This window comes from Pan paniscus, chromosome 1, assembly GCF_029289425.2.
Source record: "Pan paniscus chromosome 1, NHGRI_mPanPan1-v2.0_pri, whole genome shotgun sequence".
Lineage (NCBI taxonomy): Eukaryota > Metazoa > Chordata > Mammalia > Primates > Hominidae > Pan > Pan paniscus.
Window position 1 is genome coordinate 7,302,748 of NC_073249.2, and position 13,891 is coordinate 7,316,638.

At 37.5% G+C, this 13,891-nt stretch overlaps 1 long non-coding RNA gene and 1 pseudogene across 3 annotated transcripts in view; one reads left to right on the top strand and one right to left on the bottom strand.

Annotated features, from left to right (window-relative positions):
- The window catches only part of LOC117977605 (uncharacterized), a 188,754-nt gene that overhangs the window by 3,284 nt on the left and 171,579 nt on the right, over positions 1 to 13,891 (top strand). The gene's annotated exons all lie outside the window — the stretch shown is intronic.
- On the bottom strand, positions 12,005 to 12,863 carry LOC100979079 (large ribosomal subunit protein eL6-like; annotated as a pseudogene).

Sequence of the window (13,891 nt, forward strand, 5' to 3'; positions counted from 1 at the left end):
TGAAAATCGATTAAGTAAACAATAGAACAGGTGTTTTGCAGCAATGGTAAATATGAGTAAGTGAACTTTCCGTAACAGTCATTTTTTCCATCTTTAAAATAACCCTTTAGTATTCCCCTCATTTCTCTGCTCCTGTTATCGTAAAACTTTTTGAAAAAAAAAATCCTGTACTTCCTATCTCAAATTCCTCCATTTACTATTATAAATAGTAATATTATATTACTATTACATTATATTATATATGTAAAACATACATACAGAAAGCATAAATCCTAAGCAAATTATCACAAAATGAACATATATTGCTTCTACTCGGTCCCTCCCAGAAGACACTTCGTAGCTCGTTTCCAATCAGATATCTCTGTCCTAACTACTAATCTGCCTTTTTACTGCAAGTGTTGCCTCGTTTGTGAAATGTATATAAAAGAAATGATGCAGTTTTTATCCTTTAGCATTTGGCCTCTTTTACTCAACATCATGTTTGTGAGATTCATCTGTATTATCGAGAGCGCCTATAGTTTGTTTTTTGTTTGTATTTCAATGTAGAATTCCATTATGTAAGTACATTATAATTTATTCATTCTACTATTGATAGATATCTGAGTGGTTTCAAGATTCTATTACTACTGCTTCTGTGAACATTCTTGTAACTTCATGTGCATGTGACTTCAACTCCCACTCTTCTTGCTCTTGCAAGCCATCTAGCTCTACTTTAGCCATCTAGCCTCCGTGCCGTTCTTTGAATATGCCAGGTACACTCCCACCTCTAGGGCTTTGCATACGCTGTTCCTTCTTCCCAGAATGCTCTTCCAACAGATAGCCCCGTAGCTTGGTCCTTTACTTCGCTCAGTAATACACATAGGTTTCTTCTCAGTGAGATATTCTCCAATTATAGTATTTAAAATTGCAATTCCTATCCCTACTTTGGGATACCTAATTTTCCTTTCCCTGATTTATTTTTCTCCATGATACATACCATAATTGGACAAATTACATATTCTAGTTATCTATTTGTTAATCGAGCATCTCTCACCTCACTATAATGAAAGCTCTATAAGAGCAGGGATTTTTGCCTATCTTCTATAACATTGTCTGGCACATAGTAAACTCCAGTAAACTTCTGGTTGAATAGACAAATGAATATTGAAATTAGCTAACAGCCTGGATCTAAAAGAGACACTGATGTTTTTAGAACTTAGATGTTTGGGCAATATAGCTGTTTTCAAAGCTGTTTTACAGTGAAATTAACTCCAAAGTTAACAGGATGAGTATTATTTGAATAATCTAGGACAGAGAATGCAGAAAGAGTAAATGCTGTCCTCATTCCCTACTGCAGAGGGAAAATGATTTTAAATAGCCTCTGTTTTTGTCCTTCACCAAAAAAAAAAAAACTATGAAATGCATTTTTGCAGAATGACACTTCTAAAAAATATTATCTCTGGCTCCAAAATATACATTTTAGGGAAACTGGCATAGGTCTTTGGCAAAGCTTTCTTGGAGGTGATTGATATATTAGCGTCGACAGTACCTGTCTATCTAAATAATAAGTGTTACTATTAGAGTCTTGAATTATAATACTTAGGGAACAATTAGTATTTTTCAGGTTAGTTGTATATATTTACATCCTTAATTTGTTTACCACTCCTAACAATGCTATGAGGATGGCACATTTGTTATCCCCATTTTACAAGTGCGACAACTGAAGTACAAAGGGATCTGAACCCTGTGTAGTTTGGCTGTGGAATCTGTGCTTTTAACTTACCTTTGGATAGCTAGCATATGTATTTATCTGTGGAGAGATAGATATTATGTTAACATTTTCAGAGTTACCAATTGACTAAATCCCCTTTGGATGATTTGGGAAAAAGAAAGAAAAGGAACAACTTTTTTAATAATCTACCATGTTTTGCATGTGCTACCTCATGTAATCCTCGTAATAGCTCTGGAAGATAACTATTGCTACCCTCATTTACAGAAGAAAAAACGGAAGCAGAGAGAAGCAGGTAATAGTGTCATAGACCTAAAGCTGTTATGTGATGTGATTCAAGCTAGTATCTGTCTGACTCCAAATGGCTATATTCTTCACTATGACACATAGTGGGAAGAATGTACCCAGTGAATAGCAAAGATCCAGAGAGGAGGAGGAATACATAGTTCCAGCTGGTAGCAGGCTGTCATGGAGTTGTGGAATCAAAAAGACAATAGGCACAATCCTGAGAATGTTTGGATCCAAAGATACATTTTTCTGACCTTGGCCTTCAAAGCTACTCCCAGGTGAGCTCAAGGTGAATGAGTGGGAGAGGGCCTCTGCAATCACAGCCAGGCTAACTCTTCATTCTTGTATGAGATCTTTAATAAGTCATACATCCTGGGCCCAGTGGTTCAGACTGAGGAAGCTTCTCTTCTTACCGTTGGAGCAGCACTTGCTTCTCTCACGATTTTCAGTGTTACCACGACTTTCTCATGGCCCAAGTGAATTTGCTTATCTCCATGCTTCAACTTTTTGCTTATCTCCATGCTTCAACTTTTTGCTTTTGTTTTTTTTTAAAAATTAAAAATACAAAAAGTTCAGAGAATGCTACCCACTTTCTTGGTGAACTTGGGACTTAGTCATAGGCGTGAAATGGATATTGCTCTTTTGACTTTAATGACAAAGTGTGACTTGCAATGGGATATCAGAATAATAGTTCCAAAGTGGTAAGCTGCTGAAGGACACCCACTCACTAGGTAGCAAAAAGGGACATTTCTATTGAAAACTCAGTGAAATATAACCTGGAACAATGAAATAGACATCAATACATCAACACAGTGAGAATTACAGCCAGCAACAGAATGCTTAGTGAGGAGAAATACAAGATGGAGAGGCTCAGCTAAACAAAGGCGTCACATTGATTATAAAGCTAAGAGTGGTCCTTGTATGGTAAGTGCCAGATTCCGCATGAAGCAGCTGGTCTCAGAATAAAAGAGTAATGAATTTCTGTCCACTTATTGGTCTTTCAGCCTCCAGGGGACTTACTCAGCCAGCAGTTCTATTTTCAGAAGCAGAGGATAAACACATGCTTTAATTCCGTCATTTAAAATCTAATAAGTATTTTTAACAAACATCTGTGGCCAGTTTTTCCATTGTTCTTTTGTATATCTATATATACATCTATCAGTATATCTCCATAGATAGCTTCCATTATCCCTTATATACCAGCTCAGTTAAGAGCTTAATGTCTAGCCTACCTTGCTTGAATTCAAATCTGGGCTGTGTAATGTATTAGCTGTTAATTTGCTGACTTTAGAAAAAGTTCCCCATCTCTTTATTTGATTGGGGTGACCGCGGAGCATAATGTAACCTCTGAAATGACTTAAACCAAGACTGCACTAGTCTAAGTGAGCCATTGCACATTGACCCAATAATTTGATCAACAGAATAAAATGAAAATAAATAAATTATTTTCCATTTTCCTTATTTGAAAACTGGGAGGAACAATAGAGCTAATTGAACTGCTTCATAAGATCGTGAAGATTACATGAGATAATCCATTTAAATTGTATAGAGTCTAGTGTCTGGACTGCGACACTCAACAGTGAAGTGAGAAAAAGCCCCCAAAACATAGTCATGGACACGATGTACAGTTTGTCAAGAGCTTTCACATGCATTTCCATTTGGTCTTCAGAAGACGAGGCCTGGATCATTCAGTGGCTCACCTAATATCACAGAACAAGTGGTGGAGTCAGAATCTTTTATCTAAAGGAGATATTTTCATCCTTAGATTAATGTCCTCTTCACAGTCTCATGCTACTTTCCTTTAAAATGAAATTGCTGTTCTTTTTTTAATTGATTTGGCCAACTTCATTTGTAACGGAAGAATCAAAATTAGAGCCCGGGTCTCATCCTACGGTATCTCGTCCTGAACCTCTGGTCTCCCTCAAGAATGACTCAGAAGGAACGGAACTGATTAAATTAAAATTTTGCTCATGCATATTATCATTCATTTCTGAAAACTTGCTGGGATTTTAAAGAACTTTTAGTTACCTAAGGGAAGGAAATTAAATTTTACTGAGCAGAAGTCTTGGTGGTAAATGACAGAAACCCACCTCAACTTGGTTTTTGTATGAAGGGAATGCATTCCTTCTGTTACAGGTTCTATAACGACCCCAATACCTCAGAATGTGACCTTATTTGGAGATAGGGTCTTTGCAGAGGTAATCAAGTTAAAATAAGGTCATTACTGGAGGGTTGGGGGTGAGGAGCTAATCCAATTTGACTGATGTTTTTATGAGAAGGAAAAATTTGGGCAAAGATACACGTGGAGGGAAGCTGTGAAATAACGTAGGGAGAAGACAACCATTTACAAGCCAGGGAGAGAAGCATTGAACAGATCCTTTCCTCACAGCCCTCGGGAGAAACAAACCCTGCACCTTGACCTGGGACTTCTAGCCTCCAGAACTATGAAGCAATACATTCTAATTGTTTAAGCCAATCAGTTTATGGTTGTTACAGCAGCCCTAACAAACAAATACACTCTCTTGTTCCTGGAAAGTGCAGGAATAACTCAAGAATTTAGGCTCAGATGGACTTGAGGGATCAAACAATATCATTAGGACTGGCGTCTCTTCATCTCTTTTTCTTCTGTGCTGGTTTTACCATATCTCGTCAATTTTAAAATGCATGTTTTCTTTTTCTTTTTCACATGTCTGAAATCAAAATGCAATGTACAATTTCTTATTACATTTCTTTATCGTTAGAAGTGTAGAAAATAATGGTATATCTTGTAATTAATGGCATCTTAGGAAACCTTAGAGTGTTCACAGGCAGGCTATTTATGTGGGCAAATTTGCAGCTCAAAGCTTAATATGTAAGTTACCCTGTGACTCCAGAGAACCTTTTCCCAGTTGTTTCAGCAGAAGGCCCTGAGCAAATGTTCACCGGCTGTAATTGACCTGGCTTTGCACATACTCAACCCTGGAAAACAGGGCTGGGGAAGGGGCAGGTAGACTTCAGCACACTGAAACCACATGGCATAAGAATAGCAAAAAGGGGATTTCCCAAAAGAAAACAAAGTGCTTTTACCAGGAGAGGAAGGGCTGAATGCCCAGAAGACCTGTGTCGCCACAAGTACCTGCCTGTGCCAAGGGCTGCCACAGGACTCTTGCTTGATTCTCATTATAACTGTGAAGCAGGAGGTATTGTCAGATCCACTTCACTCATCAGGAAACTGAGGCTTGAAGAGCCACAGGCCTATAGGCAGAGCTGAATATTGCCAAATGGTTACAGAGTGCTTACAATGTGCAAGACACCCCCTAAGATCTACAGATACAAGGATGAACGTTGTCCTTGTGCCCGAGGAGCTCAGCTTAGAGGGGAGATAGACCCGAAGCACCAAACAGCTTACTATGAAATAAAAGGGTATCACAACAGAAATGGGAACATAGTACTATGAAAACAATTAAATCTGCTTCGGCAGGAAGGGAGACCCAGTATGGAAGTGGGCATTGAAAAAGGTTTTTTTCACACCCTAAAAACACCTTTCTTACACTTGTGGCAAATTCCAACATCAGAGCACTGGGAAACGGTGATCTTGTTAAACCTTGCAAAGGGCCCGGTTCATGGAAAGTGTTTATTAGACAGTTATAGAGTGAGTGATCACAAGGATGAAGTAGGTCTTACTCGACAAAACTGAATGTCACTGGACGTGATCTTGCTTTACAGGTCCTGGGCCTCCAGCTTTGTGGGCAGTCATGACATCCAAGGGTGCCATTTTGCTCCAGAGTTTTTGCTCCACATTTGCAAACAGAGGGACTCATAGCTCTAAAGTTCCCACTGTCTTTTCCTCTGAACTTTGAGCAACATTCTTCTGCTTTTTTGAGCTGTTTCATTATGAATCATCTCCCTATATTAATAAAAATTTGTTTTCTAAACATTTGTTTCATTTAGCTTTCAAAAAATCTTACCAGGTTGTAATAGAGCTCACTTTTGCTCTGCTTTGTGTTCATAAACTAAAAAATATATAATTTTATGAAATATATAGGTTTTCATAAATCTTCGTGTCTCAGTCTATAATAAAGTGATATGTATTTTTAATTTCTATTCTATTGTTTTTTTTCTTTTTTAAAATGAAACTAGAAGCAAATCTCATTTATTCTACTATTTTTTATGATCAAGTTTTATCACAAGACTGGGATGGGTAGCTGACTTGTTCTCACACTGGTGCCCTCTAGTCTTCCTTGCTGTTCCCTCCCCTACTTTCTGGAATCTCCCTTTTCCATCTAAGAGATGCTCAGTGTTCTTTTATTTTTTTTTAAGTCAAAAATTATAAGAGATGGGGTACTGGCTATGTTGACCAGGCTAGTATCGAACTCCTGGCCTCAAGTGATCCTCCCATCTCAGCCTCCCAAAATGCTGGGATTACAGACCTGAGCCACCATGTCCGGCCTCCACTACTGTTTTATGAGTACCTTTATGATGTCCAGTATCCTTGTTGATAGGACCTTTGTCCACTACTACTGCTGATAAATCCAATTACTCTTCCAAAATGAAAATTTGAGCTCGTTAACTATCAAGAGTTGTTTAGGAGTTGTATTTCTTTTCTACACACACCACCTACAGCTGGTCTCTCTAGGCTGAGATATTTCTGCTCACTGGAGACCAGATCATCAGCTACAGAGGCTTGAGTCAAGAAATGTCTTAGTCACAGTGAACCCGCTGCATTCCACTGTGTATCTGTCTCCCTTAGGCATAAACTTAGGTTTTCCACGTCAAAATTCCTGTAAGGCAGTGTGAAATTCTGTAAATCCTTTTTGGCAAAAGCATTTCTGGGCTTGCGTAACTCAGATATAAGTCCCTTAATCTCATTGCCATTTTATCTTTATAAGCCAATCTTCAGTAACTCTGCAACTATTATAATGACTTTTTCAAACCTTCAGGTAACCTTCAGGTATCTGTAACTCATACTGGTGAAATGCTGCTATACAGCTTTCTAGAAATGATCAGAACTACTTAGAAATCTTGTTTTGGGTAGAAATTGTAGTTATATATAAAGCACCTTTATTCTTGAAAAGGGCACTGGCTCTATTCATCAAAAAATCCTCAGTTTAGGTGACCTTTTGAGAGTGAACGTGAGCAGAACGCAGACCATCTATGGCTTAGGTTTTGCTGGCACATTGCAGCCCCATTGAAAGATCTGGCTGTAGCAGTGGGAGTCCTCATGGACCACGGGTCCTGCCCACCTTTCTTTTTCTCCTGTGTATTTTGTAAAGGTCTGGCTCCTACTGATGCTAGGAATTACTTTGTCATCCTTAGGTACTATTTTTGCTTAGACTAAAGGTCATGTCCTTCTTTCTCGAATTACCCACTTACTGCAAATTAAGATGCCTCCATGCCTCCTAAATCAATGTGTATCTTCTAATTATAATAGAAACACATTTTTTTGATAGTGACCACAGGAAAATACAGAAATGTATCAAGAAGAGAACAAAAATCTCCAGTAATCCTACTGTTATATCCAGAAATCACTACTATTAACATCTTCTGTATTTCCTGGCACTGTTTTTAATGCCTGTGTGTGTATGCATATTTAAAAAAACTTGGCTTTATAATAGATATAAATAAAATGTTGCATATTTTCTCATATGTCAGTATTTCCTGAGTGTTTTCCTGTGCAGTACATGTTCTTTGAACATGTCCTATTATATATTCCTTCATTATGAATGACTCATAATGATTTAACACTGCACCTATTATTGGGTGTTCGGCTTGTATTTATCTTTTATTGTTAATGGTAGGCATACTTATATCTTTATTTTCTTATCCAATAATCTACTTAGGATTAATTCCTTGAAGAGGAATTGCAGAGTTAAAAGCTTTGATTGTTTTTATCTTTAATGTTCTTGATATACACTAACAGATCGCCCTCCAGGAAGGTCTTGTCAATTTAAATACCAGCTCTTAGGCCTGCTTCTTTGAAAATTCTCCCAAAAATGAACGATATTTTTACTAAATTTTTTTTTTTTTAATATATGATGGGTGAAAATGTTATTCACTCTTCTTTTCCATTTTGTTTCTTTGGATAATAAGAAGTTGAACATTGACTTTCATGTGTTTTTTTTCTTATTTACATCTATTTTGTATGTTAATTCTTTATATTCTGTTCTTTTTTTTCTATTAGATTCTTAAGGCTTTTCTTTCTTTTCATTTTTGTTAGACCTCAGCTACAGAGGATTGAGTTACATAATATCCTCTTTTCATGGAAATTATCAGCATCATTCCCTTTTATCCTGATTCCTGATTCCCATTTTCCTCTCCCACTGCCCCACGACACACAAATGCAAGCTTCCAAGCTTCCTAGTGTGTTCAGTGAATACTCTTTCAGTTATACGAGTTCTTGTTAAATGTGTGTTATTGTAAACATGCATTTTGAATTTATATAAATCAAATGGTACTGTGTATTACATTTAATTCTTCTTATTTTCATTTAGTGCTCAATAGCCACATGTGGTTAGTGGCTACCATATTGGACGGTGTAGATTTAGAACATATTCATTATTGCAGAAAGTTCCATTGGAGAAAACTATTCTAGATATTAGATGCAGATCAATTTTAGACCTTGAGATGTCTTCTCCTATTCTGTCATGTGTCTGCTAAATTTGCTGATTATTCCTGTATTGTATAGAAATCTCCAAGTTTGATGTAGATACATTTATTGTTTGCCTTATGATTTGTGCTTTGCAAATTTTGTTTAAGAAGTCTTTTCCCACCCTAGATCACCAGTATATTCTGTTATATTACCTTCCATTAATTTTTATAGTTTCTTCCCTTTTACATTTAGGTTTTTGGTCTGTTGAAGTTCACCTTTGTTATTTGGTGTTAGGTAGAAATCTAGTTTTATTTTTTTCCATACGTGAATAAGTTTCACTAACATTGTCTGTTTTAAAATCTATGTCTTTTCTTCATTGATTAGTGGTGCTATTTTTATTATGTATAAGTTCCCATGAGTGTATGGATCTGTTTCTAAACTCTCTCTTCTGTTTCATTGGTCTAGTTATTTGTTCTTCACAATTCATACTTTTTATTATTGACATTGTTCTATGTCTTAGTATCTGACAGGACACGTCCTGTTTTTATACTCTTCTTTTTAAAGGGTTGACCTATTTATGGACATTTATTCTTCCAGATAAATTTTAGAATAAATTTATTTAGTTTATCTAAAAGAAAACTGGACGTTTGAATGAGATTTAATTGGATTTAGGTGAATTAAGTCTAACTCAAAAAACTTTGACATCTTGGAAAATTAAATCAGCCTGTTTTAAACCATATATTTATATAATCATCTGTGTCCTTTACTGGCATTTAGAAGCTTCCCCCACCCCAGAGATATTGTATATTCTGGTTCAGTTAGTCCCCATATATTTTATTGTTTTATTTCCGTAGATTGTATCTCCTTTTAAATTTTTCTAGTTGATTATTGCTGCTACAGAGAAATGCTATGGCTTTTGTAAGTTGATCTTATAAGTGGAAACCATGCAAAAGCTTATCCATTCTTATAGTTTGTTGATTTGTAAAAACTCTTAATTTATTAAAAGTGTTTTGCTATCTGTAGGTCATATTTATTAGAAGTGTTTTCCAGTTTGTTATTTGACTTAGAATTTTATTTATGATGTACTTTTACACTTCTAAGTTTTAAATTTATCAGGTAGCAAATTCTGTTAATGCTATTTTGTCATTTTTACCAATTAATTTATGCTATTTGTCAAAAGGAAGTGTATTTTCCTTTTTTTTCTTCAGTACTAGCAATCTGTTTTATTGTTTCCCCAAAATATAGAGTTCTTCACGGAATGCCAAAGTAGACAGAAAGTGTGTAGCACTTTTGATCCACTAGAGGCCAACACTTGCTTGAAAGAAACTGGCATGCTTTCCTAAATCTCCTATTTTTTTCCTCTCTGAATGGGAAGAAACTGGCTGAAAAAAAGCCTTACAGAAAATAACTAATTTCTATTTAAATTAGATGTCTAGAAATGCTATAGAAAGAAGAATCTGGACAAAAAGAAAAGGCTATTTTCAAAGACAATAAGTTATATAAAGAGGATTCAAAGCTGTTTTTAGTGGAAAAAAAATGAAAGCAGAAAATCCAAATAAAACAGTTTAAAATGTTTTAAAAATTTAACTTAGAAGAAAGAGAAAACTAAAATAGAAATAAAAAAGGTCCAGCTTCTACTCAAAATACACATTTAGTGTCATTAAATAAGAAGTAGGTGACAAGAGGCTGGGCGCGGTGGCTCACACCTGTAATCCCAACACTTTGGGCGGCCAAGGCAGATGGATCACAAGGTTAAGAGATCGAGACCATCCTGGCCAACGTGGTGAAACCCTGTCTCCACTAAAAATACAAACAATTAGCAGGGCGTGGTGGCGGGCGCCTGTAGTCCCAGCTACTCGGGAGGCTGAGGCAGGAGAATCACTTGAACCTGGGAAGTGGAGGTTGCAGTGAGCCGAGATTGTGCCACTGCACTCCAGCCTGGGTGACAGAGCGAGACTCCATAAAAAAACAAACAAACAAACAAAAAGTAGGTGACAAGAAACAGCAGACAATAGTGGCTTTTTCTCCCTTTTCCTCTTTGCTCTGAAAAACCAGGAGATGGGGCTAACCTGCCTCCCATTCTGTAGGGTTCCTGCACAGATAACTGGGTGAAAAACAATTCCAAACTGAAAAAAATCCATTGTTTTAATTCCAATGAGGTGATCTGTAGGAAATAACCATGCTGGCTTACAAGCAGACATTGAAAGGTGGTTCTTCTCTGAGACTTATTCTTAAAATCATGTTTATCACTCAAAAGCAGACATATCTACAGAGGGAGGGATGAAGAGAAGGAGGGAAAGAAGGAAGGAGGGAAGGAGGAAGGGTGGGCCAATACCAAGACTGCAATTCTCTTATCTATGAAAACATAAAGAATTGCGAAAAACAGTTCTTTACATATAGACAGAGGTGCTTATAATTTAGACCTGGAAAAAAATGATCAAGATTAAATGATAGCCCACATGCAAAACACTATAAAAAGCAAGGTACTATTATTATTATTACAAAGGTGCATCTGCCAGCGGGGATCTTGGCTTCTGGGTGCCCTTTCATAAGTAGGGCAGCTACGTCATATCATATATGAAAGCCTATGCTGCTATACAAAGAAGTTATTTTTACATCAATCGAAATAAATGCATAAAAGATTTACGTTTGCATTGAAGACAAGGTAAAATTTTTAAAAATCAATGGGAACGCATCTTAGACATGCCAAGTTATATTATAAAGAACTTCCAAATGAATATGTTTTCTGCTGGCTTTTGATTTAATACCTATAAAACTGAGTACATACAGCAGGAAGGGCACATTTACAAGGATGGACTGAAAAATACCATATGTTATTTCACAAAGTTTCGTTAACTTTTAATGAATTAAATTTATTTTCATTTATAAGAAGTATGTGCACAAGATAGAAAATGCACACACAACTAAGGGGTTTCATTGGAAAGCACTCTGCTCTCCTAAACCCATTCCCATTCCCTGATCTACCAGTGTCACCATCCACAGTTAATTGTCATTGCCACTTTCTTACCATCGGTATGTCTGAATTTTTTTTTTTTTTACAGAAATGCTAGTATGCCATACAAATTGTTCCACATCTTGCCTTAAAATGCCACACCATCACCAATAACCACTTAACATAATATGGTTTGCTCTTCATCTCAGGTCAGTTAGGTCAGAAGGAGGTATGCTTTATTCTAAGTTACACAGTATTCCACCAGATGAATGTATCATCGTTGATTTGTCTAGTCTCCTACTGAAAGACATTTAGATTATTTTCAGCCCTTGGCTATAAAAAACAATAATCCAGTGATTTTCTGTGTACTTCTATTTTCTTTGTGGAAATATGATTTAGGAATGGAAACCTAGAAGAGAAATTGATGGGTCAAAGGTATGAGTGTTTTTTTGTTTGTTTGCTTGTTTTTGTTTGTTTTTTGTAGTCAGCTATTTAATTAGGTTCTTAAGGCATTTAGAATGCCAATTTGTGAGGATAAATTCCATTTGTCCGGGCAAACACAGATGGCAGGTAGACCTGATGCTGAGGAATAGCTTTGGTTTTTCGTAAAATGTGTGAGTCCACAGCTTTCTGATCAATCTTGCACTGCTCTGTAATCTTGTATTTCTCTTTTTCTGTGTCGAAGATCTCACCTTCCTGGTCTGAACTTCCACAGCTTCTTCTTGAAGTAAGCATCACTAAGATGTTCTGGGATTTTTACATTGCTGATATCAATTTTGGTTGAAGTCGCAATGACAAATTTCTGGTATTTTCTTCATAGAGGAACTCGATTGAGGGCCAGAGGTCTAGTCACAAGTAATAAGCCACTAGCCAGCTGCTTCAGGAAAACCACCCTCTTGCCCCTGTGGCTTCCAGTGAGGAGGATCAGAATGGTCCCGGGGGTAATGCTGGCTCGCAGTTTTCTCACGTGCTGACTGAAGGGTTTGTTGCCATGGCTCAGCAGCTTTCCAGGCACATCTTCAGTAGGATAATATCTAGGCATTTTGCGAAGTTTAACCACCCGGGTACCACCGTTCTTGTCACCACCAGCTGGTTTTGTAACAGTTGCAAAAACCTTCTCCTTCTTTTTCTTTTCAACCTTGGATTTAGCGGCTGAGCATTTCCTCTTATACACGGCCTTTCTGGAATACACGGCAGGTCGGGAATACCTGCCAATTCCTCCGACAAGGACAGGATACACGGCAGGTCGGGAATACCTGCCAATTCCTCCGACAAGGACAGGATACACGGCAGGTCGGGAATACCTGCCAATTCCTCCGACAAGGACAGGATACACGGCAGGTCGGGAATACCTGCCAATTCCTCTGACAAGGACAGGATTGCACTGCAATGGGGCTTCCCCTTCTTGGGCTTTTTAGTCTTGAGGTGACCCTTTTTCACCACCAGCATCAGCCTTCTTGGCTTTGGGTTTCTTCTCTTTGGTATCTGGCTTCTCAATTGTTTCACCTGCTGTCTTGTAAGATGGGAAAGAGAGGGGTGTGTGTGTGTGTGTGTGTGTGTGTGTGTGTGTGTGTGTGTGTCTGGCTTCTCAATTGTTTCACCTGCTGTCTTGCAAGATGGGAAAGAGAGGGGTGTGTGTGTGTGTGATGGAGTTTTGCTCTTGTTGCCCAGGCTGGAGTGCAATGACATGATCTCGGCTCACTGCAACCTCTGCCTCCAACCGATTCTGCTGCCTCAGCCTCCTGAGTAGCTGGGATTACAGGCGCCTGCCACTATGCTCAGCTAATTTTTGTATTTTCAGTAGAGACGGGGTTTCACCATCTTGGCCAGGCTGGTCTCAAACTCTTGACCTCAGGTAATCTGCCCGCCTCGGCCTCCCAAAGTGCTGGGATTACAGGCATGAGCCACCGCGCCCGGCCTGGTATGAGCATTTTAATGTGTATAGATACTGCCAAAATGGCCCTTCCCTGGGATAGTACCAGTCTGTATTCCCAAGGGGAATGCCTTTCCCACCACATTCTCCCCAAGATTGCTTTTAATCAAATATTTTGTTCTTTTCCAATCTGATAGGAGAAAAAAAAAAGAATCTTGTGGTTTTAATTTGCATTTCTCCTATTGTGGGTAAAAGTTTGACATCTTTCTGTTTTAAAACTATTTGTATTTTCTGTGAATGGATTATCGTGCTTTTGCCCATTTTCCTGTTTACCTATTTTGATTGTAAAACTTACAAAAAGTATTTGTAGATCCTTATGTAACATAGAAATTAGCCCATTGTCTGTTTTATGTGGTATAAAAATTATTTTCCTGAGTTTATTAGCAGGAATTTAAACGTTTTAAGTAGCCAATTTTTATTTTACTTTTAAATCTTTGATGC